Here is a 26,719-nt window from a genome sequence, read left to right as displayed (position 1 = left end):
GTCCTCTACATGTGGGCTCCAGACCTCCCCCGGTCCACTGAAGAGGTTTGGATGCTCCCTCCATTTTTAAATATTTAGTAATTTTTTAAGTTAAAAAAAATTAACATGTGCTATGTTACACCATGTTCACACACAATATTCTAGCCATTTTTACTTTTATTTAAATGCAGATGTGTTTGATGAAGTTGCCTGAAGTGATTCCAGTTTTTGCTTACATCGCTATGAAAGTCCAAAGAAGAGGTATCAATATTTAATTTGCACTGATAGTTTGCTTTCTCTACATCAACGTGAAGGGAATTTTACTCATCCATCCAAAATATATGGACAACACATATTGAATATAGTATTGCTAACATGCACTGACATGAAGTACTGTAGAGCCTTGTAAAACTTTGGCAGCAAGTCAGCTTCACATTTTCCAAAAAATAGTTTCCACCACCTATCTTATGAATTTCCAGTTATGACACTTTTCGCTTTAAAACAAACAACAACAAAAACCAGAAGAAAGCTCTGAATACAATAGCTTTTGCAAAACGTTTGTTCCACTTTAATCACTGCCAGTAGGTTCCTGGCAGTGTTAGTTCAAAACTTCAGAGTTATTTCTGAAGTAAATAAAAACCATGCATAACCTGTTAGTCTATTCTGGAGGGCGGGGGGCAAAATCAAACATTACAATTCTAATAATAACTTCATTAGGACCATACAAAACAGCATAAAATATTAAGCAAACTTTTAAGTTCTCCAGAACCCTTCAATAGGCTGCGTGTTAACGGTACAGGAGGAGATAAGCAGTCCATACACTGATTATCTCAGTATTTTGGGATAAAGAAGAAATAATAATGGCTGCTCCCCATATTTAGTAAATATAATATTTAGCACCTACTATCCCAGTACTAACTAATATCCCAGTACTAACTAAAGCACACAGTTCCTTTCTGAGGCAGAGAAGAGAAGAAAAAGAAAAACATAATGAGGCTGTTCACATGAAGAGCCCTACCCAAATGTGGGCAGCCCTACCTGGGGGCTGCTCATGTAAAGCAGTGGGATTGAGACTGATCCTGGTGCTGCCCTTCCAGGTAGCCTGGGATTTTTACCCAACCATGTATCTGGTTAAAAAGAAGCAATTGTGCACTTTTGCCCAGGTACAGGGTCGTGCGAATGCTCAGGCTGCACACAGCCCAAGCAGACACAGAGCCAAATGCCTCGAGTGCTCAACACACAGCAGGTTCCCTCCATGCACAGTGCTCATTGTCCAGTGCACTGTGGGATATCTCTAGGTCGGGACACATTTTTCCAGCCTCCAGAATGCCCTATGGCTCACAAAAGTGCTGGTCGTGTGGGAGCATGAGCCGTGCAGCCCAGGAACATGTTGAATCACCTGGGTGGCAGGGAGCTAGGTGCTATCCTGCCTTTCCCCCTCCCACCCTCCCCAGCACTCTCAAACATCATGTGAACAACTCAATAGTTTTTATATTAGCAAAACTGGAGGTGAATTCTAAGCAGCATTCTAGGAAAGAGTCGGTAAAAGCCCAAATGTTGGTGGCCAACACAATAATTAGGGGTGTGCACGGAACCGCAGAGCTGCGGTCCGGCACTGTGGGGTGGGTTCCTTTAAGGGCGGGGAGGGTTTACTTACCCCCCCCCGCCACTTGCCCCCGTCCAGCGTGCGTATTTAATGTAATAATTGGGGCAGCAGGATACTTCCCTGCTGCCCCTTGTCCCTCTGCAATGCCGCCAGCTTTGACTCGCAGTTTTGAAAATAAATTACTGCTGCCCAGTGCCAATAATGAAGTTGAAGAAGAAGCCGGCCTCCACTTCGGCGCCTCTCCGCCCGGCGGCTCCCCCAGGAGCCGCCGCCGCCTCCCAGCAGCCACTGAGAGCGGCTCTGCCATGGAGGACGCGCCGCGGCAACCCTCACTTCCGGCTACCATGCGACTTTCCCCCACATACAGAGTGGCTGCATTCTGCCACTCTGTATGCGGGGGAAGTCGCATGGAAGCCGGAAGTGATGCAACCCTCACTTCCGGCTTCCATGCGACTTCCCCCGCATACAGAGTGGCAGAATGCAGCCACTCTGTATGTGGGGGGAAGTCGCATGGTAGCCGGAAGTGAGGGTTGCCGCGGCGCCACGGTGCGTCCTCCATGGCAGAGCCGCTCTCAGTGGCTGCTGGGAGGCGGCGGCGGCTCCTGGGGGAGCCGCCGGGCGGAGAGGCGCCGAAGTGGAGGCCGGCTTCTTCTTCAACTTCATTATTGGCACTGGGCAGCAGTAATTTATTTTCAAAACTGCGAGTCAAAGCTGGCGGCATTGCAGAGGGACAAGGGGCAGCAGGGAAGTATCCTGCTGCCCCAATTATTACATTAAATACGCGCGCTGGACGGGGGCAAGTGGCGGGGGGGGTAAGTAAACCCTCCCCGCCCTTAAAGGAACCCCCCCACCCGGACCCGGACCAGCCAGATCCGAACCGGTCTGGAAAGTCTGGAGGCCTTTACAATGGCTTCCAGACCGGTTCGGACACACCCCTAACAATAATCAGTCCTAATAGTAACGGTAGCATTTGTAGTGCTGCTGATGCAGACTCGAAAGCATGGCATCACTGTAGAGAACTGGCAGTTGTGCTAGCAGCTTTACTGCCAATTTCCATATGTGTCACAAGGGGTATAAAAGCAGTAATATTCTAGCACATCCACTGGTGCTCTACAGCTCTGCTGCTGCTTCCATGTCTGCAGCAGTGGGCACACAAGTCACATTGTTGCTGTTAGGATTACACACCATGTCAGCCATTACCAAGCTGTTCGATGGCATTTAACCTGCAATAAATGAAATCCACCTTGTCATCCAGTTTCAAAATCCTTCTGCTGGGTGGCCAAATGCAGTATTATCCAAACTACAGTGGTGGGGAATCTGTACATAGGAACATAGGAAGCTGCCATATACTGAGTCAGACTAGGGGGTGTGCACGGAACTGTCTGGCCCAGTTCGCTTTGAGCCAGAGAGCATTTGTGCATGCGTGGCGGCCACCAAAATGGCGGCCGCTCGCTTGTACAGAGGCCTGAAAGGGCCAAAAAGGCTTTACATAACGGCCGCAGCAGTGATGAGGAAGGCTGGCGGGGGGAGAGGGAACCCTCACGTACACACACACACTCCGCGGCTTCAGCAAGCCCCCCAAAGGGGCTAAAGGTACCTCTCATTTACTTTAAATTTTGTACAAAATTCGCAGACCAGCCGGACCGGACCCAGCGGTCCAGTCCCGGTCCAATGGAACTGGGGTGGTGGTGGTTCAGTTCGACCATGAACCCCCGGACCGGACCGCTGGACCGGTCTGCACATCCCTAAGTCAGACCATTGGTCTGTCTAGCTCAGTATTGTCTTCACAGACTGGTAGCGGCTTCTGCAAGGTTTCAGGCAGGAATCTCTCCCAGCCCTATCTTGGAGAAGCCAGGGAGGAAACTTGGAACCTTCTGCTCTTCTCAGAGTGGTTCCATCCTCTAAGGGGAATATCTTACAGTGCTCATACTTGTAGTCTCCCATTCTTATGCAATGCGGGTGATCTCCCATTCTTGTGCAAATACAAATTGGGGCATGTCTCCCATTCAAATGCAAACCAAGGTAGACCCTGCTTAGCAAAGGGGACAATTAATGCTTGCTGCCACAAGACCAGCTCTTCTCTAGCCAAGGTTGATCATAGCAGGGTAACTCATCTTTTGTACCCTTCTCTTAACCAAGGTAGGAAGAGAGGAAAGCTCTCCTACTTTGCCTTTCTGGTTGGTGGATCCACGTAGTTTTAATACCCAGCCATCAGGACCCAGCAGACATGGAAACAATAGAGTGCTGTGGTTACAGGAGCTGCTGTCCAGGGATGTACCACTCTGGAAAGCACACTCTATGATTCTCTAGCTGGAACAGGACTGGGTCTGCCTCCTGCTCCTTCATCGTCAATCAGAGGACAGCTACTGATGTTATGGGGCTTTCCAGTTTGGTAGCATGCAAAGCATGCTAGGAAGACCTGCTTGGCCTTCAGAGGAATTTCCATGTTTGCATCTCCAGATTCCAACAATGGATGCCACAACTGGCTTAATCATGTGTTTTCTGGGATTGCTGATGCAAATAGAGGTTCTGATCATGTGCTGCTACTGGGGTAGGAGCTCTCTCACCCACCCACCCCAAACGGTCATGTGAACAAAGGATCTAAGCATACTCATATTGATGTACCTCACTAGGTGTTAGTTACTGATCTCAGGCAACACTCAAGGCCTCTGAGATATAGAAGAAAAATGAAGACATACTTGCAGTGAAAATAGGGATACTGACAACATGGCAAGTGCTTCAAAGTAGGGCTGTAGGCCCCAATGCTGCTCTTTTGTCGAGCAAACCATAAACAACTAGCTCAAGTGGCTTTTAAAGGGAATAGTCAAATTCATAGAGACTTGCTATATCAGTGGCTATTAGGATGAGAGCTAAAGAGATCCTCTAAGTCCAGAGGCAGTATAACTCTCTGTGCACCAAATGCTGGAGACAAAGAACAAACAACAGAAGGTTGTTGCCTTCTTGACCTCCCTATAAGTTCCCCAGAAGCATCTGGCTAGCCAGTGTTGCAAGCAGAATGCCCAACTAGATGGTGCTTAGTCTGATCCAGCAGAGTTCTTAACATGCAACTGGGAGGAGAAACATGCATGTTTGTGAGAAGGGAGCAAACTGGTTTGGGCAGCCTTTTTTCCTCTTCTGCCATTTCTGTCATCCAGCTCTTGCAATGGTATGGTTTCTCTTCTTCTCCATAATGACATACTAAGGCTCTGGGGGCAGCAGTATGAGCATAAGACCTGAGTAAGCCTAGTGTCAGCAGAAGCTGAGGGAAAACACTGCCCACACCATTACTTCTTTGTGCCTCCTCTTCCCCTGCCTCTCTCTCCCTTCACATGCTTCCCCATGGTCTCAAATCCCAGGCAGACCAGAGCTGCATGAAAATGAGTCTTTTGGAGAGGAGAGCTGGTCTTGTGGTAGCAAGCATGACTTATCCTCTTAGCTAAGCAGGGTCTACCCTGGTTGCATTTGAACATATGAGCATTGTAAGATATTACCCTCAGGGGATGGAGCCACTCTGGGAAGAGCAGAAGGTTTCAAGTTCCCTCCCTGGCTTCTGCAAGATAGGGCTGAGAGAGATTCCTGCCTGCAACCTTGGAGAAGCTGCTGCCAGTCTGTGAAGACAATACTGAGCTAGATAGACCAATGGTCTGACTCAGTATATGGCAACTTCCTATGTTCCTGTGGGGACAGCTGGTGAAATGACAACATAGGAAGGGTGCTCAGCACTGGGAAAACTCTGGTTTCCACTAATATATCTGCGCCCCTGGATTTTGAACACCTAGATCTAGACACTTCAGATCCCAACCTATCCATATTAGAAAAAAGGCAGGTTGCAAGCAGCAGCCTGATCCTAAGAGGCTTTTAGCTGCTACAGTTTAACTGCTACAGTTTTAGCTACCACAAAAAGAAAAAGAATTTTTTTTCACTAATTAAGCTGAACTAGCATTCCAAGAAAAGCAAGTTAACAGAACATTGTATATCTGATCAATTTGCCAAAGACTTCTAAATTCCTTTACTGCAAAAACATTTTAACAGTCCACCCCTGATTCTGCCTAATTTCTTTCTGCCTGCAGTCTGTATCCATGGAATAAGGTTCCCTCGTGCATTACATCCCGGGCTCTTGAGCTATCTTGGTTTTGCCATGTTTGTCCTCTGCTTTATCTGCTCCTAAAGCCCAGATTCCCTTCCGTATATTGGCTGACATCCAGACTAACACAATGCAGGTTAGGGTCATAGAGCCAGAGTGGTGTAGTGGTTAGAGTGCTGGACTAGGACTGGGGAGACCCAAGTTCAAATCCCCATTCAGCCATGAGACTTGCTGGGTGACTCTGGGCCAGTCACTTCTCTCTCAGCCTAACCTACTTCACAGGGTTGTTGTGAGGAGAAACTTAAGTATGTAGTACACCGCTCTGGGCTCCTTGGAGGAAGAGTGGTATATAAAATGTAAATAAATAAATAAAAATAAAAATAAATATTCTCAGTAGGCACACTTGACTTCAGAACAAAGTGGTGATCAACAAAATTCAACCCTCCCACTAACACCTGCACAGGTGTCTCTCTCTCTCTCTCTCTTTCCTTTGCTTCTGTCCCTGTTACAGATAGTTTATTCGGCTTACTGCCCTAGAGATGAGCCTCCATCTACATGATGGATTTTCTTTCTTTTACTCATTAGTTGCCTGGGTTCAGTTGGTACATCTGAAACCAATTCTGATACGAGAACTCACTAGGGGAGATTTCCTTATCTGCCCCAGCTACAGTGGAAGTGCACAGGGAAGGGAGCACTGATAATTAATGTCATCTGGAGACATGAAGTTAAAGTTCCAAATAAAGTCATTTATTTAGGAAACCCATCAGGGAGATAGATAAGACCTACTGTACATGCTTGGTTGCTAGCTTCATATAGGAAGTGGGAAAGGGGAGAAGAAGGAAGTCTCTCTCTCAGGTGAGAGAATGAAACCTGAGACTATTAGTCTAACAAAGGGGAATCGGAGTAGGAGGAATGCTCTTACTTGCTATTTCTACCCCTAATGCCCCTAGTGGTCAATAGGGTAGCTCATGCTAAGAGTGGATGCCAGCAGAAGCTGCATCTACAAGACATCCCTCACCTTCATTTGATTTTCATTATCCATAAGATTTTGATGTTGTTTCTGGAGATGAGAAAGTAGCATCAATCAATCCAAGTGGGTTAATGCTACTTGACAGGTATAAAGGTGCCCACAACTCCAACTATTTACTCCTTCTTGGGTCACACCCTCAAATCATGTGCAAAACCTAGCTGTGCCAGGCAGGGTTTGAGAGTGGGAGGCTGCTGCTATAATTCAAAAGCTTTCTCTTGTGTCCTCATTATCACTAGGGTTCATCCTCAGTGTTGGCTCACGGAGAATGGTTGCTCTTTTGCTGTCCACTGGGGCCTTTTCGGAGCTGTTCCATCACAGTGGTTCACAGGGCAGCAAGATCATCCCCATGACACATTTGTCCTTGATATGTTCCTGTTGATCATTATTAAGCCTGCAATATCCTGCTTATTCAAAGATCTGCTGTCTCCCCAGGCTTTTAGTTTCTCTGGAAGAGATGTGTTCTCATAAACTGTGTTCCTTTTGAAGATAAAATATTCATCAAAATTCTCTATTACTATTTCATAATCATGTTCACTGTTAAAAGAGAAGGTTTTAAATATTTGCTCTCTTATTCCCAGAACACACAAAAAGAAACTTACTTATACTTTGCTGCCCTCCCCCTTGAGCTTTATAGCAATTCTGAAATGGGTCAAGTATTGCTTCCAGGAAGGGCAGACTCCTGGATAGCTAATGATAACGCCTCTGAAAGATTATATATCAACCTTTCTTTTGATATTCCTCCTTACTTGTGCTCCATACTGTGTGCCCTTTATTTCCTTAAAAATAGGACTAATTGAAAATGGCTGCATAATATGGTATACATTACTTCTCTTTATTTCATGAAATGAGATTATATTTAACTTATGTTAAAAGACACAGACACATATACACAGACACACTTGCCCCATGGAAAAGTTAACAAGATCTATATCATTTCCACTGGAATAAATTGTAGTTAAATAGTCTTATATTTGGTTGGGGTGTGTCTATGGTCTGTATTTGTAAGTGCGGGATGGATCAAAATCTCAGTGATTTTTAAATCATTATTTAAATTTAAATCATTATTTTTAAAAAGAGAGAGGTTGCAATCCTATGCACACTTGAAGTAAATCCCCTTCAGAGGTGCTCTTACCCCCAGAACTTGGGGCCCTGGTCCGTGGCCTTCAAGGTCTGGGGGGCCTCCAAATGGCCAGGGGGACCTTCTGCCACCACCCCATACCTGCGCCACTGCGCTGAACCTCTGATTTCCCCCTATAATTTTAGCCGCCACATGTACGACTGAGAGGTGGTGGCTGAAGGGTGGCAGCCGGGAGGGGGGTGCAATGATCTATTTCAACTGTGCAGGTGCACTGGAGCACCTGACAGTTCTCAAGAGCCACTGGGCTGGATGGACAGACCTAGTAGCCGCTCCGTCCGCATTCACCACCACTGCCATGGAGGGGAGGCCTGCTCGGCTCACCCTCCCCAGCCAACACCCCTAGGCCAGACACATGGCAGCTAAAATTATGGGGGGAAATCCGAGGTTTGGTGAGGTGGGGTGAGCACAGGGTGTTGGCAAGAGGCCCCCAAAAGCATGTTTCATTTTTTATGGGGGGGGCTCGAGGTGGGGGTGGTCTGGGTGCCAAAACTACCTAGGTGCACCACTGGTCCCATTGAATGCAGAAAGACTGACATCTGCATAACCATGCATAAGATTACTCTGTGTATCACCTTAATACTAAAATACTAGAAATGAAAACATTTCGGTTTTGATGGGGACAATCCAACCAGAAAGAATGTTAACTTTAGCCAAAACATAAAGACATGAATTCAGGTCTGGGCCTTGATTGAAATTAGGTCTCCATGCAGCCGCAGAGCAGCACTGGAAATGCAATGTGGGGCTGAAAAAATGTCTCGCAAGAATGTGGACAGCTCCACCTCAAGCGAGCCATATTTATGGTATGCACACAGTTGAGAACCAAACAGCTGTGCTACAGCTTTAGTCACAAACACCTTCATGGAAGAGCTGACATGGCATCCACCACTTGTGCGCAGAAACCTTAGTATGAAAAGGAGAATCGAACAGCAGCTTTCTGCTCTCCAGCATCCTCAGTCAGAGAGCCAGAGAGCCTGGGGCCTTATAACTGCAGAGGAGCTTGATATGAGGAGCGACTGCTTCACTGATCCTGTGTACATGGCCAAAAAAAAAAAAAGTCTATGAGACTCCTGTGGTATTTTGTTTGCTTCTACTCTTCTGAGCAAGGGATGGGTTTTAATTGCTTTAATTACACATGTGTGTGATATATGTAATGTGTATTTGTTTAAGTTGATTACTTTAAATCTTGTTTAAATCTTGTTAATGATTAAATTTGCCTTTAAATGTATTTCAGTATTGGTCTCTGGAGTGTGGATTCTGGGGGAAACAGGAGGGAGTTACAGATACACACTTGATCAGTAGCTCTAACAAAGAGTGCATGTGAAAATGGTTCCAGTTACCCACACCTGTGCCAAAAGCATCTCTATACACCTTGCAAATTGATGAAGAATAATTATGGGCTGAATAGAAGGTAGAGCTAATTTTTTAAAAAAGCAAAATTTCAAAGTGAATTTGGGGGCTCTTGTACAGGAAGGAATAAATGATGTAAATGTAATTAGGAATGAATTTAATTAACAGCACTATCCTAGAATGTTGACTCAGAAGTAAGTCTCACTGTGTTAAGCAAGGCTTTCATCTAGGTAGTTTATAAGAACACCAAGCAAAGTTTCACTGTGTCTGTGTGTGCACGTGCACACGCACGCGCACACACACACATGTGTGCATGCACACACACGTATCCGAACCTTGTACCCACAGAAAACATGATTGCAGGTAGGAAGTGAGTGTCATCTGGCTCTTACCACCACTAGATGTTCTGGAGACGGAGAACAAACTTTCTGTATAACAAGTAAATATTATAGGATATGAATCTAGACTTGCCACTGAATTTTGCCTAAAGAGAAGTTTTGAGAAATCTGTGGAAGTTTTTCAGGATAGTTTGTTGTTCAGGAAACAAAAGTAATTTTAATAAAATGTAGTAAAATATCAGCCATGTTCCACATACAGTATTCCTAAGGAAAATGATTATACACTTTTCAGGGGTAAAAATACATTGAATGACCACATGTAATCTAATCCCTGAAAAGAGCCCTAGGTAAATGACTGATACTGAGAGACTTCATTGGCTGACCAAATTGGGACCTAGCTGCCAAGACCCTACATGTAGGGCATTTGGAAAACATATGCACCTGCCCATTTTGCTGTGTCAACGTGCAACAGCCCAGAGAAAACGTGAAATCTAGCACAGACAGTAAGGCTGTTTGGGAACATAAAGGTTCAATCTGGCTTTGGAATGCATTGAAACAAGTTTTTTGTTTACATTTATATCCCATTCTTCCTCCAAGGAGCTCATAGTGGTGTGCATGGTTCTGTTTATCCCCACAACAACCTTGTGAGGTAGGTTAAGCTGAGAGATAAGTGACTGGCCCAGGGTCACCCAGTGAGATTCATGGCTGAATGGGGATGTGAATTGGGATCTCCCCAGTCCTATTCCAGCACCCTAACCATTATACCATGCTGGCTCAGTCTGCTAACTCTAAGGTCCTTGGTCTGCAGGCCTTGTTCTTTCTTCTTTCTGGTGTCTTATTTCTTGTAGAATGTCTCCCTTCTCAGTAGTGACATGGGCTGTGTCAACATTCATCTATTAGAAAAGCTTGGTCCGATTGCCCTTCACAGGTTCTGAACAGTGAGGACCTGAAAAGAGTTTGAAGGATATAAAAAACTTATCCAAAATTCCTGCTTTAGTTATGCAGTGTTGTTTCCTTGACAATGTTCCCAGTATAACCCTCTGAAACGCCTGCTGTGGGCACATAGTTGTTCTTATAAGTACGTCTTCCTTAAAAATATTTTTGTAATCACAAAAATGTTTTGCTCCTTACAGTCCATTTGGCCTCCATTTCCTGACTGATGTATAGCAGCGGCTATTCCACTGCAGCCCTGCTATGAAAGAGGGAAGAAAAAGAGAATTTCCTAGCTCCATCTCTCTTCCTCTTCCCCGAAGTAAAGAAACTGGCAGTTTTCCTTCTTGGCACATAGACACACAGAAGTCATATGCAAAGTGTTTTTGTACTTCTCAAAAAGCCAGCTGTTGCCAGATCTATTGTGGATTCCCCTACAGTTGTTTTACAGAGATAGTGTTGTCCACATCCATTGACACTAATTATAATAATAATCCTGCATAATAGGCTTGGAGCAAGAGCCAGAGCCCGACTCCTCCAACTTGGACTTGGAACTGCTCAGTATCAGGATAATTCAGATGTAGCTTGTTCGGGCTGTTCTAAGATAAGCACAAGTGGTATGTATCACCTGCTACAAGTTCTTCCATTATTCGTCTCAGCTCTCTAGTGACCCTCTACTTTTTCTTGGCAGAGGACCGTAGGCAGAAAAGAAAGAGGTGGCATATAAATGAAGCTGACGTACAAATGGGCTTACCAGAGGTTTTGACTCAAGTTGGCAGCCAACTCATAGCACACAAAAGTGGATGTGCTGAGTATAAATGATGTCGGAGTTTAAATATGTCAATATGGTTTTCTGGTTTAACAGTTTATGACCCATTAAAATGTGACTTTGCACTCTTGTTATTTCTGCTGTTGGCATCACTTTGCAGTAAATGAAAACTAGGTTGTCCGAGAACTGAGGACCATCCTGTGCTATGCAGCCTGTGCACAGTTTGGACAAGTTTGAAGCCCACCGTGCATCATGGATAGAGTGTCAGACTTGCACTGTGAAGATGTGGGTCCAATCTTCTGAAGCTTACTGAGTGATCCTAGGCCAATTAAAAACTTTCAGCCTGTTGTGAGAATGCACTTCAGTTGCAGGGGAGTAATGGCAGGAGAGAGGGCATGCCCTCAACTCCTGCCTGTGGCTTCCAGCAGCATCTGGTGGGCCACTGTGAGAAACAGGATGGACTAGATGGGCCTTGGGCCTGATCCAGCAGGGCTGTTCTTATGTTCTTAAATATAATGTGATTAAAGGCCTATTATCACATTATGTTCAGCACTTGTACAGTGTACACAGGTACAGATCTGTACAAATAATAAGGTACACTCATTAACATCTTATGCTGAATGCAGGTACAGAAATACACTTCCCTATCTGTACCATAAGCCACCTAATGGCACAGCGGGGAAATGACTTGACTAGCAAGCCAGAGGTTGCCGGTTCGAATCCCTGCTGGTATGTTTCCAAGACTATGGGAAACACCTATGTTGGGCAGCAGCAATATAGGAAGATGCTGAAAGGCATTATCTAATACTGTGCAGGAGATGACAATGGTAAGCCCCTCCTGTATTCTATCAAAAGAAAACCACAGGGCTCTGTGGTCACTAGGAGTCGACACTGACTCGAGGGCACACTTTATCTGTACCATGCATTTGAAAGGCCTGTATTCAGGTTCACTTTTAAAATGAACAGAAGTACAGTTTTCATACAAACAAACAAACGTGCAAGTGTAAGATATCTATACACCCATACAGCATAATGTCTGAATCGGGCTTAAAAGTTACAGAAGTCTAGTTTGATGAAGAACTGAACCCAGCAGGGGCGGAGACATCATTGGACGACAGGGTTCAAAGAACCCGGGCCAATGCCCCTCAGGGCCATCCCTCATGGCCCAAACACACACACCCCCCGTGTCTGATGTCAGATACGGGGTGTGTGGCTAAACACTCTTTGTGTCTGACACCAGATGTGGCAGGGTAAGGGGGGCTGCCAGAGAAGACATGGAACCCAGCAAAGACAGTAAGGCTGTTTGGGAACATAAAGGTTCAATCTGGCTTTGGAATGCATTGAAACAAGTTTGTTTGTTGGTGTCTATGGTTATGTTTATCCCCACAACAACCCTGTGAGGTAGGTTAGGCTGAGAGATAAGTGACTGGCCCAGGGTCACCCAGTGAGATTCATGGCTGAATGGGGATTTGAATTTGGGTCTCCGGAGTCTTATTCCAGCAATCTAACTATTACACCACAAAAGGCAGGTTATACATTGTTTAAATAAATAAAAGTTTTGATAATATATATCCTTATTTTTATGTTTCAATGAGGCACATTTCTTTAACTCTGTGCCTTGAGCTACTTACTGTATGTAAAAGAAGAAGTATTTGATTCATATACTTGTTAAAATATTTTATTTTAAGCATACGATTGAACTTGTATTGAAGTCTGAGCGATGATGAGTCAAGTCAGTGCTTGTTAAAGAATTTTATGATTGTATATTCCTATTTTTCTTTTAGGAACCTAAGCAATGCTTGGCTTTACCATCAATACGATAAGAATTGAGTGGCTACAATAGTTGCGTTTAAATCTGTTCAACACTTCCACTTCTTTTTTGTATACTCTCTCACTCTGCTGCTTACAGATATGAAAATGAGAGAGGTACACTGCTATAGAATCAGTATTCAGTAACAGCACAGTGACAAAAAACATCGACACAAATGCCAGGTTCCAGCAACACACTCTAATAGCAAATACATTACAAACATTAAGAATATCAAGCACACATTATTAGGGCAATTCACTAAGCCTCTTTCAAATGTTGCTCAATAAATATAGACTGAATAGCTGCCATTTTGTCAATGCCACTCTTTAGCAGAAGTAGATACAATACTGAAATCCATTAAATTTAGAGACATCGGGCCAAAACAACACAGGTGTAACTAGCTACATTGGTTACACTGAGGAAATGTGCAGGGAAAAAAAGTGTTTACCAGTGAAAAAGAATGATTCTATATTCCTGTAATGCTGTAAGTAGTTTCATGATATTATTTATCCACACTTATATTTTACAAATTTCAGAAATCAATAAGAAAAACAGCCTGAGATTTAAAAAAATGAGAATATAGTGGAGATTTTAATGGATAAACACAAGGAGCCTTTTCTCACAACCAGTGATAAAGGACTACCCTGTTTGAGGGGGTCCAAAATGTTTACCTCCCTGCAGACGATTGTTCTACCATCCCTGGGCAAAACACCTGCCCAGATAAGCACTGGCTGCACCCATCAGCTCTAAGGGTAGGGGTGCCAGGATGCATCACCCCACCTCCTGGAGTGCATTATTGGGGATCCCCCTTCCCTCCCTCTGTCTGCCAGCCATGGCTTTTTGCAGTGGCAGCTGATACACGAGTAGAAAAATGGGGTTAAAGGACACCCTTAACCTCATTTTCAAGGGTGGCTCCATAGGTAGGGTTGCCCCCGTGGTGCTGCAGGGGTCGGGCCTGATTCTGGCAGTTTACATGCACGTGCAAAACTGGACTGGGCTCCCTTAGACCACTTTCGCACATGCATATGAATAGCCTCCAGATATGACATAGGAGGAGTTTTCAAGCTGCATGTAACTGGGATGGCAAATGTGTTTACTTGTTGGTAGAGCCACAAAAAATAAAATGGAAGAATCTTGTTAACAGTAGCATCCAAATCCCTTTACAATGGATAAGTTTTTGAGGTTTTGTATTAATTTTTCAGTTTCCATAAAATCCAAGAACAGATGCTTGCTATTGTTATATACATGGTGCTGTGATTCTAACCATATTTAACTTGGTATTGCAATGCTAAGCATGCTCACCTTTTCCTCACAGAAATCAAGCGATGTATTTCTGAGTAAATGTAGATAGGCTCAGGCTCTTAAGAGTACATTCTGAATCAGTACTGCTGCCACATTTCAATTAGTCTCCTGAGACAAACCCTTTCCTTTTCGCTATATTAAAAAAGAAAAGTCCTTTGGTCAAGATTTGTGATAGGGCCTGACATCCTGACTAATGTTCCACTTCTGCAAGAACGTTGCACTATCACAAGCATGTTGCGCTAGCTAGTTGTGCTAAGTTTGAAGCATAATCACATTTGTGTTTGCACAACAAGATGTACAACCTGTGGCACACCTCATATGTTATGTGGGAAACTTTTGTGCAAGAGTGGAAGAGTTCAATTTCAAGCATCTCCATGATTTCACTGAGCTACACAGTCTTCTTGCATGAGTACAACTTTGTTGGTTGCACAAATGCTGTGTTAGGGTATCAGCCAGTTTTCTTAAATGCATATTGGGTTTCCACAATGCACTCATACACCAGTCAGTGGACATCATCAGGCATAACAAAGATGTGGCCCGAAAGGTGGTGGCACCTTCAGATGGGATCATGAAGTAGCTGGACTCTGGGATAATGAAATTGTCGTGTTAGCATATCAAGCAACAAAACAGAAACAAAAGCATTCCCATCTGGATAGGGATGTGCTGAACAATTTGGTTCTAGTCCATGTTTTTGCAGAGAGAAAAAAATCTGGGGGTGGGGGGGAGTGTGTTTTTTTTTAACATCCCACATGCTTTAAGCTTCTGATTCAGATTTCTGGCACATACCCTCTCCATGCTGTATGTCTGGTTAAATCCAGATGGGACCAGGATCCACTTTGTAGTAGATTTTGGTTCCATTCCAGAAATGCTTCCACCTCAAATAACACCCATTTTTCATGCCTGCATACTGGCTGATTAGGAATTCAGTCACAGTCTGTAGCCATCAATATCTCTGGGGATCCTTTCCGGAGATGAAAGCCAAGCCATACATCTAAGGCCCATTCACACTTTATATTCAGCACTTGTACAATGAGTGTACACTGTACCCAGGCAGAGATCTGTACACAGGTACAATAATTCACATGTTATACTGAACACAGGTACAGATGTACACTTCCTATTTGTACCATGCATTTTAATGCCTGTATCCAGGTTCACTTTTAAAATGAACACAGATACAGTCATTCACAGCAACACATGTACAAGTATATAGATATCTGTACACTTGTACAGCATAATGTCTGAATTGGGTTCTACTCGCATAAATAAACATTCTGAACATACTAGTTCTAGTTTAAAGCTAGCGTAATCTTAGATGGGGAATACAAGGGTAAAATTAGAAACACTGTAATGAGTGGAACTCACTTTTTAATTCATGTCAACATTACAACTTTCTTAGTTGTGGCCCTGGATTGTGACCAGGCTTTCCAATCAAGGAGCAGTGCTGGTCCTGGAAGTGTTTAGACATTCTTTTCTATTCCACTGATGCATTTATACATGTCTCCTGATTAGTCTGCTGCTTCCTTTTTTAATACTTTCTGGCTGATGCTTTTGTAACTGTATATGTGGATTTATAATCTTTTTAATTGCTTAAATATTAAGTTCTTCTGAATGTATAGAAGTACAGAGCCCTGTGGTTGTCTTCGGTAGGAGGGGTTTACCATTGCCATCTCCTGCACAGTATGAGATGATGCCTTTCAGCATTTTCTTATATCGCTGCTGTCCAACATTGGTTTTTCCCATAGTCTGGGAAACATTCCCACAGGCATTTGAACCGGCTACCTCTGGCTTGCTAGTCAAGTCATTTCTGTGCTACGCCGTTAGGTGACTTTACTGGGAAAGGTAGTGCAAACCAAAGTTTGTTCACTGTGTAACAATGCACCATGTAACAATTGATAGTCATCCAGTTTGAACAATTATTTGTAAATGTTCCTGCTCCCATATGACTAAGTGATGAGCAGGTTGTAATCTCCTGGTGTGCCGTTCCTTGCACGTGTGGGTATGCCATTCATCCAGACTGCCCCTCTACACCAAAGCTGCTTCAACCCTCCTGAAGATGTTGGACTACAACTCCCATCAACATTTCAAAACCTTATTTTACCCAAGCCTTCTCAGGTTTTAAATTAAAAAATACTGTTTGTTAATTTTATGGTTTTTAAATTATTGTATTATTTTAACTTTTATATGTGTTATACATTGAGCTGTTTTAACTTTTATATGTGTTTTAATTGTTGTTAGCTGTCCAGAGATGTAAGTTTGGGTGGGGTATAAATTTAATAAATAAATAAATTAAAAATAAATTAATCATCCTGACTATAAAAAGAGGCACATTTTACCATGGTGATTCTCTTTATTTAGCAGGGGGAGAGTAACTGGCCCTATTCACCCCCAGCACAGTACTTCCAGTGACTGTTGCTGGTGTGTGTCTTATGTTTCTTTTTAGAATGTGAGCCCTTTGGGGACAGGGAGCCATCTTATTTGTTATTTCTCCTTGTAAACTGCCCTGAGCCATTTTTGGAAGGGCGGTATAGAAATCGAATTATTATTATTATTATTATTATTATTATTATTAATCACTGTAGCTGGGGGATGTTGGGAGTTGTAGTCCAAAAACAGCTGGAGAGATGAAGTTGTACAGCCCTGCTCTGCAACATACTACTTTAAAGTGTGCATAGAGGGGCAGTTGAGACAAACCATCCCCCACATAATTAAGGAATGGTACACAAGGTGGGGGGATGAATGTTCTTATGGTGCACATTAGGGTTGCCAACTAGGGTCCTTTATAGAGGACATGTGACTATTTTGGGGACCAACTGACATTTTGTTGTTGTTGTTGTTGTTGTTGTTGTTGCATTAGGAGAAATGGAGACTATTTGGGAGACCAAATAATTTTTTTTTTTTTTTTTTGCATATGTTGTTCTGTCCGAAGTTCTGGGGAGCAGCTGGAATATTTTGTTCAATCAGAACACTTTGCTCTCATGAGCAGCTTCTCCTCCTCTGTCTCCTTTCCCTTCCTCCTGACCATCCATCCAGTGGGGAAGCCAGAGTGGAGATTCTGCTTCAGTGGCAGGTTTCAGAGCCAGGTGATGCAGGAGCACGGATAGGTGGGCCCAGCAGGTGCAGTTTGCTTCCTTCATGTGGTGGTGGAGGTGGTGGCGGCAGTGAGAGGTTAGCTAACTAACTATTCAGTTAGCAGCTACCTCTGCTAACTGAGTGAAAAGGCATCTTTTAAAGTGGTGAATCTCTTCTATTTATCATGGCGAGAGCAACTGGCCCTATCTATCCCCAGCACAGCATTGCTTCAGTGGCTGACCCTGGGGTTACCTTGCATTTCTTTTTAGATTGTGAGCCCTCTGGGGATAGGGGAGCATCTTCCCCCCCCTTTAGAAACCACTGTGAAATGTTCTCAAAATGAATGTTTGTAGTCACAGAGGACAGCAAGCAAGTGGGAGTTGCTTGCATGCACCACTGCATGAGCAAAGAGGGTGGCTCAGAAGCTAAGAGGTGAAGTTACTGACCTGGCTGGGGAGAGCAGGCTGGAAGATCCATGGGGGAAGAGGACAGAGGTCTGTGTGTGGTAAACCTAGCCAGGAGATGAATTTATGGTTAAGAAGCAGGGCACTTGAGAACTCTGTACCTAGACCGGAGCAGACATACAGCTCACCTGGTCATCAGCTTCACAGTGGTAATTCATTCCCAAATTATCCAATTTGTATCAAAGTATGCATATATCATTCTAATAAACATATGCAAATTTTGTGCTAAGTGGAGATTTTAAATTTTTTGTGTGTGAAAGGCTTCCCGTGTTTCTATTTTTTGGGAGATGGATATCAACTTTTTTCACCATCTGGACCTGGTAACCCTAGTGCACATACATCTTAATCCTGTGTAGTGGCCAATTGGGCAAAGTACCATCCGTAAGAGCCCTCTAAATGATTTGATTTATTTTCTTGCAAGTAATCAATGTCCTAGCCTCATTAGGGGGAAAAAAGTACTTTTACTTTTTAAAGGTCCCTCTCTATTATATGGTGTCCTTCCCTCTTTCCTGCTCATATCACTTAAGCTTTTCCTCTTTCCTATGATTATTCTACATGTCATTTCTGAAGCATTTGTAAAAGTGCATGGGGATCAAGAGGGAACCAGGTAAATCCAGAAATTTGAAATCTGAGATAAGGCACTACTTTACATTTACATTATTTTTCTTTTTCAGGGGAATATAGTACAACTTGAAGGAGTCAGAAAAGAACAAAGAAGCTTTGAGGTTATATAGACAACTATTTTGATTTGAAGCGGGGGAGGGAATGAAGCCAGGCATGGGCGGGGGGGGGGAAGTATGTATCAAATGTCTAGTACATTATAACTCTAGGCAGCAGTGAACTGTTTGAAGCATGGTACAATGTATTTTGACAATTTTCCAACCCAAAAATGTGTTTCAGACCATTTTACCTTTGGACATATGATTTATTTATCAGAAGACGTAGTCATGCTTTGTTTACTAAAGTTCCATTAATTTATTTTAGATAACATATTGAAGCTGAAACTAGCAATGCCCTTTTTTCTGCAACACAACTGAAGGGGAAAAGCTCATTTGCAATGCATTTATAAAGCATTCACTGATAGATGTAAATGTAAATGTGTTTGCAAGTTTGTTGCCCTCACCCAAAGAATGACAGGGTTCTGATATGCACTCTGCACACCATGAATTGCCCCAATTATGTCAATGCTCAATTCTGAGCTAAAAAATGAGGAGTTGCAGAAATACTCCATATTAACTATTTCAGGATATAAAAATTAGACTATCCATATTATTTTGTGCAACAGCCTAATACATATTCTTTAAAAGAAAAAAGAATCCATACTTAGGGGAGGGAGGAGGGGTTTGAAGGCTTGGAAGTCCTTCCAAAGCCTGCAGACATTGCAGCAGCCCTTAGAAGACTACCATTCCCAAGAGCCCTAGAGGAAGAAAGCTAAATTTAGGGGAAAGCCAAACCAGCTGCAGCATTGTTCTAAACAAGGCACAATAACTGCCACTCCTTCCGATCAATCACCACCCAGTACTAATTTGATGTACTTTTTCTGGGTAGGTACTGTGGGAGTCAGTGTTAGGGGCATAGTCCTCGGAAGAGCAGTGCTTGGAGTTTATTTTTCTCCTATCTCAAAAGTATTTGGGGGCTTGAAGATCAGATTTTCATGTTAGAGGAAGCATTTTTGAGCTCCCCAAATCTTTTGCAAGCCTGAGGCTATAGAACTTTGGTGGCAACTCTAGTTTGGCTTTGTTGTGTACTATGTTCATTTGCAGAGAATCTCCAAGAGAAGATGGGTGAGTGCTGTGCAGATCAGCTTATGCATGCATTAAAGTTAATTTTCTGATACATCCAAAGTGCTGCCTGCACACATTCATATGCTGAAATTCATGAGTTCCAGAGGCATAATGCACAGTTTCAGACTTTATATCGCAAGCACAAGTAAATACAAAAGTGAAAAGCTCTGTCTGAGATTTCGGCAGCTATTTTCATGTCAGGTTTTCTTCTTTTTTGAAAGTTTTAAGGAGATTAAGAGAGATTCAAAACATCACATAGGTTTAATCCCTGGGAGGCATCTCCAGGTAAAAACTGGAGAAAAACTTCTATCTGAAATCTTGGACAGCCGCTTCTAGTGTAGCCAGTATTGAGTTGGACAGTCCAATAGTTTGACTCAAGGTAAGGCAGCTTAATACGTTCATTGACCATTCAGTCTTGTTGACTTCATCTATGAGAAAAATAAAATATACTGAATATGACCCTTTTATTACAGCATGCCTAAAAAGCATTTTATAGTATGGTTGACATCCTCACTAACTATGTGGCTGTGGGGGTTGAAAAAGTCTTCCAAGCAGATATTCCTTAGCTTTGCAGAGCCGAACGCTCAAGGGGGACATTTTTTCCAGTCTCGCCTTTCCTTGGAAGTGACTTGTAGCACCCAAAAATATGTCTCTGAAGTTCACACAGACCTCAGGGACATCTTTTTGGGTGGTACAGAACATTTCTGGGGAAAGGGACATTGGCAAAAAAAACATGTCCCCCCCCCACTTGTCTGATCAGCTCAGCAGGAAGCATTCCGGTTTGGGAACACTTCTCCCTCTCCTCCCCCCCACCACACATGTGGATGTTTGCTTCTGTTTTAAACTGGACTGTGATAAATTTGGTCTTTTTGTCAGGTTAAGTGAGAGACCTATTGTGCAGAGAGGGGTGAGATAACAGGTGATAAATCCCAGCATTCTTAGTCTATCACACCTATATTTTTAATTTAACACACACACACCCCGCCCACACACACACTGCTTTGCCTGGGGAACCAAGCATTATTTTTACGTCAGCATATTTTGAAGGATGTGCTTTTTCTGGTGTGTGTAGACATGGCATTTACTTCACAAAAATCAATAATTTGCAAATATCTTTAAAGAACTGTTGAGTCTTGACATCATGGGATCTAATCAACTGGACATGTATTTGCTTTTTAATTAGCTGAATACCTAATTCCTGAGTTTTTAAAAAATATATTAAACATTGACAAACAGGAATTGTCTCAACCCAGACAAGTGATAGACAGGGATGAGCAGATGTTTAAATAATCTATTCCCATTTACACTCAAGAACAGCAGGAACATTCAGTCTTTGCTTTATGCAGACACTGATACAAAGAATACATTAATTTCTCTTTTAAAAGACCAAATTTTAATGTCTTTAGTTTTGAAGCTCAATTTCCAGATATGGTATGCCAGAGATGAAGTCTCATATGGAGCTGAAGGGAAATGTGTATGAGTTTAAGTGAATATTTAAATAATAAAAAACAACCCTAAATGTATTTTTTTCTTTTTGCACATTTGGAATTCAAAACACTGAGCATAAATATTTGTTAGATTGTTAGTGCACCTAGAAATATAGAAAAAACCTATTTATTTCCTGTATGCATACTGTCGGTTAGTAGTATTTATATACAAGTATTGTTAGAAAATCCAGGAAAATACTCTTCTGTTCTTTTGAAAGAAAAAAGAGGTACAGGAGGCATACAAACATACATTGGCATATGTATTCAGACATACATTGCAGGTCATATTAACAGGAATTTTAGCCCTGTCCAAAATGCTGAAGTACATTGTGAGGGAAGGAATACAGTTTATTCATTCATTCATTCATTCATTCATTCAATTTCTATACCGCCCTTCCAAAAATAGCTCAGGGCAGTTAAATAAAATAAATATCCATTTATTTTATTTATATACAACTTTTCTTCCAAAAACTGGAACTGAAGTGGGTGTAGAATTAAAAAATATATAGGGGCCACATCTTCTGCAGTCTTATGAGGGTGGAAGTCGGGATCCACTCTTGCAGAGCAGTTGAAGAATGGCTATGCTGAAGGCATCCTGCAGCAGCATGCACAGATAGGGGGGAACGAGTTTTTGCTTTGCTCCCTTCCGTTCCAAAAGCTCCTGCAACTTTTCACTGTGGCTAAGGCTATGCAGGTTAGGGGTGTGCAGAACCGGTTTGAACTCAAACTGAACTGGCCTAAAAAAACCAGTGGTTGGTCTGAGTTTGAACCAAACTGGGCCTGATCCATTACGGACTGGTTTGACACAGTTAGATAGTTCGAGGGGCTATGCTTGTAAAGGGGAATCCGATGAGGATTACCTTTTACAAGCAAAGGGGAATTCTGCTTTTAAAAGGCTTCCAAGGACAGCTGGGGGCGGAGGCTCCTTTATATCTCGGTGCTTCCCCCAGCCATGCAACCCTCATGGCAGCAGCATGGTCCCAGCCTCCACACATGCACAGAGATCATGTAAATGGCCTCCATGAATGTGTGGAGGTCAGAACCATGCTAACATTGTGTGGGCCATGCTGCTGGGGGGAGCATCAATGTTTAGAGTAGCTGTCCCCGCTGCCAGCAGTAAGCTGCCAATACGGTTAGGCTTAGGGTTTGAGCAGCTATACTTGTAAAGGCGAATCATCAACGGATTCGCTTTTACAAGTATAGCTGCTCAAACCCTAAGCCTAACCGTATCGGCGGGGGGGGGGAATCATGAGGGGAGAGGGCTAACCTCTGCATGTATTGTGGTCCTGTCCTGGCTTGGAGCTTTTAGGGATGTGTGTGTGTATATATGTATATATCTATATATGTATGTGTGTATCTCTCTCTCTCTCTCTCTCTCTCTCTCTCTCTCTCTCTCTATATATATATATATATAAAAAACTGGCTAAACATAAGCACACTACTTTAAAACACATTTAACATTGTGACCCCAAAGTTCCATAGTGGACACCGCATGTCAAATACTTCTGGTTATATCCGGACAATGAGGGCAACTGAACTCCAGGGAGGTATGCTGCCACCTTGATCAGCTTTGACCAAAACAGATGCTGGTGGGTGGCGGGGGGAGCGGTGGGAGGGGTAAGTGCACCCTTCCCCGCCCTTAAAGTTAGGCACCACCTGCCATCACATTGGCAGAACCGCCGGTTCTTTGAACCAGTTTGGAGGCCCATAAAGGGCCTCTGAACCAGTTCCATGCACATGGGCGTGTCACCCCAGCCTGGCTGCATTGCTCACAGCTCCCCATTATCACACTGACTTGATTATGAAGTCAAACCTAAGCTTCAACATACAGATACTTAATTACAAGATATTTAAGTACTCACCACCACAGTTATAAAGGACCTATATTTGTCACATTTTAAAGGGGGTGCTAGATTAGAGCCAGTTCAAGTATTAAAATGTTGGGAAAAAACCAGAGGGGGTTTTGGGAACCCTAAAATTATTAATACTAGATTATTTCTTATTAAAGTAATTAACTGCCAGAAAGAATTTCATTTAATGAGTTAATAAGAAAGGCAAAACAGTTAAGAGATGTTAACTGCTACCAGCAGCATATGATTTAGAATGGCAACATGTTGGAACTAGAGTTAACAGTAAACGAATGCACAAGCTGAAAAAATTATACAGCTGTTTAGGAAAACAAGATAGTTGTGTGGAATCCAACTGAGGAAAGCTTGCTGAGCCAGAAAAGAAATCTGTCAGAAGTTCCTGATAGCTGTCTTTTATTCTGATAAATTCTTTTCTTCTATCTTTAACAACTGATGTAGATGCATTATAGAAGTGACATGCTGGCATTGCTAAACATAGTGTAGGCAGAAGATTTGGACCCAGGCAGTAAATAATCATTTTAGAGTTCTGTTTTCACGGGGCTCACACAAAACTAACATCTCTTTTTGCTGTGCTTCTGGTTTAATCCAATACTTTGATCCATACACAGGTTTATGGTACTTTAAAAGACACATGTGTATAAAAAGATAGATCAGGGTTCAAGATATCTTCGAAATAACATTCATTATCCTCATCAGCTTGTATTCTTGGGGTTATCTTGGTACTAAATAAAAGGCCAGATGCTATCCTTGACAGAAATCTGTTATGAGAACAGACAATCATTTCTACATAAGGTTTCTACTTTCCAGTTTTGTATGGCTGAAGTTTTTCTGTGCTGGTAGTATATGGGGAAAAGTTATGAAAATTGATTTTCTGAAAAAGAGATTTTGTTGACTGAAACCACTTCTCTTGTTTCAATGGCATAGCACATATAGAATGAGGGCCCTTAATATACATTAAGGAAATTCACACAACCTTTTTCGCTGGGCAGGGAAGAATGGGAGTGCTCCTACCTCCCTCACAGATAATTTTCTTTTCTTCATGGGACAATCTTCTGCACCCACACGAACCATGCTGCTCCTGGCAGTGTGATATTATGGACGCTAGGAAAATGTAGCCTGGCCTCCAGATAGCTCTAAACACACAACACACGCCTGCAGCCCAAGCAGACACACAACCAGGGCTTGGGTAGAAGGGTGCGCTTGCATCCTTTTACCCAAGTAAAAGCCCAGGTAAAAACCCTTGGCTACCAGGTGAGGCAATGTCAGAACTGGCCATGATCCTGGCGCTTCATACAAGCAACCCTAGCCCGATAGGTCTGCACAAGCCTGGGTAGGGGGGCTGCTCATGTGAACAGCCTCTCTGTAGAAGTCTACACACACACACACACACACACACACACACACAAAATCTGCAGCTGCTCAAGAGTTCATAGTGACCATGACGACTATGGGCCTATCCCAACTGGTCTCTGGTCCAACACATGATGCTGGTCACACACTTGATTTGGTCTTTTGCTCGAATCAGAGTGGTGTTCCATGGGTGGGGACTCCTGTCATCTCCCCATTGTCATGGACGGATCACCATCTGGTTAAGGTAGAACTTACACCCATGACCCACCTCTGCAGAGGTGAAGGACCTATTAGATTGGTCCACCTGAGGAAGTTATTGGATCCAATCGGATTCCAAGAAGTCTTGGAAGGGTTTAGGTTTGGTTCTGCTAATGATTCTGTTGATGCTCTGGTACAAAGATGGAATAATGAACTCACTAGAGCAGTAGACAATCGCTCCTAAGCATCCTCTCTGACTAGCTTTAAAGACAGCCCCATGGTATTCAGATGAGTTATGGGAGCTGAATAGGTGAAGTAGATGATTAAAGCGCAAGTGGAGGAAGATGGTGTGAATCTGATTGGGCACAACAAAGAGCACATTTGAAGACTTATTCTCAGGCAGTGTGGGCGGCAAAGAAGCAGTTATTTTCTGCCCACATTTCTTCCACAAATTCACATCCAGCTGAGTTTTCTAGGATAGTGAAGGGGCTAGTATGTACCCCTCCCCATTGAATGTAAACTTGGAATCATTGGTCACTCGCTGTGGCATTTTAAATGACTTTTTTGAGGATAAAATCTCTAATATTCTCTCAACAGAGGGAGTATGACTCTGCTGATCCTTTTGGATCTCTCTGTGGCTTTTGATACCATCAACCATGGTATCCTTCTGGACTGCCTGAGGGAGGTGGGATTGGGTGGCACTGTTTTACAGTGGTTCCGCTCCTACATCTCTGGCAGATTCCAGATGGTGTTGCTTGGAGACTGTTTTTTGATAAGCAAGAAGTGGAGTTCCACAAGGCGCCATACTGTGTCCAATACTTTTTAACATCTACATGAAACCGCTGGGAGAGATCATCAGGAGGTTTGGTGCTGGGTGTTATCAATATGCTGATGACACCCAGATCTATTTTTCTACGCCGAACTCATCAGGAAATGGCATATCTTCCCTAAATGCCTCCCTGTAAGCAGTAATGGGCTGGATAACAAACTAAAGTTGAATCCAAATAAGACAAAGGTACTGACTGGTGGTTGGGGGGAGGGCCAAAGAGATGGTTTAGATCTGTCTGTTCTGGATGGAGTTACACTCCCTTGAAGGGTCAGGTACATAGCTTGGGAATGTTCCTGGACCCAAAGCTCTCCCTGGTTTTTCAGGTTGAGGTGATGGCCAGAAGCACTTTTTATCAGCTTCGGCTGATATGTCAGCTACGTCCACTTCTAGAGGTGAATGACCTTAAAACAGTGGTACATATGCTGGTAACCTCCAGGCCTGACTATTGTAATATGTACGTAGTACGGAAACTACAATTGGTACATAATGTGGCAGCTAGATTGGTCTCTGGGACAACACGAAGGGACCACATAACACCGGTTTTAAAAGAACTGCACTAGCTGCCAACATGTTTCTGGGTGAAATACAAAGAGTTGGTTATTACCTATAAAGCCCTTAACAGCTTGGTTCCAAGCTATATAAGAAATTGTTTCCTTTGTCATAAACCCTGCCATGTGTTATGATCTTCTGGAAAAGTCCAGGTACGGTTGCCATGAGCTCATTTGGTGGCGACCCAGGATTGGGCTTTCTCTGTGGCTGCCCCGGGGCTTTGGAATATGCTCCCTGCTGAAATAAGAGCATATCGTTCTCTGTTTGTTTTCAGGAAGAACCTCAAGACTCTTGTTTTCTCAGGCTTTTAATTAGAATTAATTTTAATAAATTTAAAAACTTGTTTTAATAAATATTTTTTCTATCTTTATTGTGTCATGTATTTTAATCTGTGACTCTTAAATATTTTAAATTTTGTACACCACCAAGAAATGTACATATCAGGCAGTATGATAAATAAAGATAGATTGATACACTGTACACACACATATCCCGGATGATCATATCTTAGAATCCAAATTCTAAATGAACACATCATATTTGACATTGTTATCTATTTTTTCATGCCTTTTGGGGAGGTGCGAAATTCATCCATCATTTCCTTCTGCTGTTGCTCAAGAAGTTCAACAGAGTCCATACATTTCTTAAGGAAATATTTTCCATTCAATCATTTTGTTTATATTGTTTCTAATCCTTGTTTATTACTTTATTAACTGCATTTATATCCTATCTTCCTTCCATCATGGAATTCAAAATGGTATTCATGGAGTTCCTACACAGTCTCT

The 26,719-nt window shown here is 42.9% G+C and overlaps 2 long non-coding RNA genes across 2 annotated transcripts in view; one reads left to right on the top strand and one right to left on the bottom strand.

The window, feature by feature from the left end:
* The first annotated feature begins 9,075 nt into the window (after positions 1-9,075).
* LOC128351386 (uncharacterized) lies at positions 9,076-18,623 on the top strand. The gene is made up of 3 exons (XR_008319748.1): positions 9,076-9,245; positions 10,960-11,069; positions 18,544-18,623. It is a non-coding gene; the product is annotated as an uncharacterized LOC128351386 (long non-coding RNA).
* Positions 18,624-19,767: 1,144 nt separating this feature from the next.
* Positions 19,768-26,719, bottom strand: part of LOC128351385 (uncharacterized) — a 41,473-nt gene continuing 34,521 nt past the window's right edge. Inside the window, exon 3 of the long non-coding RNA XR_008319747.1 lies at positions 19,768-20,081. This is a non-coding gene — a long non-coding RNA (uncharacterized LOC128351385). The remainder of the gene's footprint in view (positions 20,082-26,719) is intronic.

The sequence above is a fragment of the Hemicordylus capensis genome, chromosome 3, assembly GCF_027244095.1.
Source record: "Hemicordylus capensis ecotype Gifberg chromosome 3, rHemCap1.1.pri, whole genome shotgun sequence".
Lineage (NCBI taxonomy): Eukaryota > Metazoa > Chordata > Lepidosauria > Squamata > Cordylidae > Hemicordylus > Hemicordylus capensis.
This window is presented reverse-complemented; position numbering and strand designations above follow the sequence as displayed.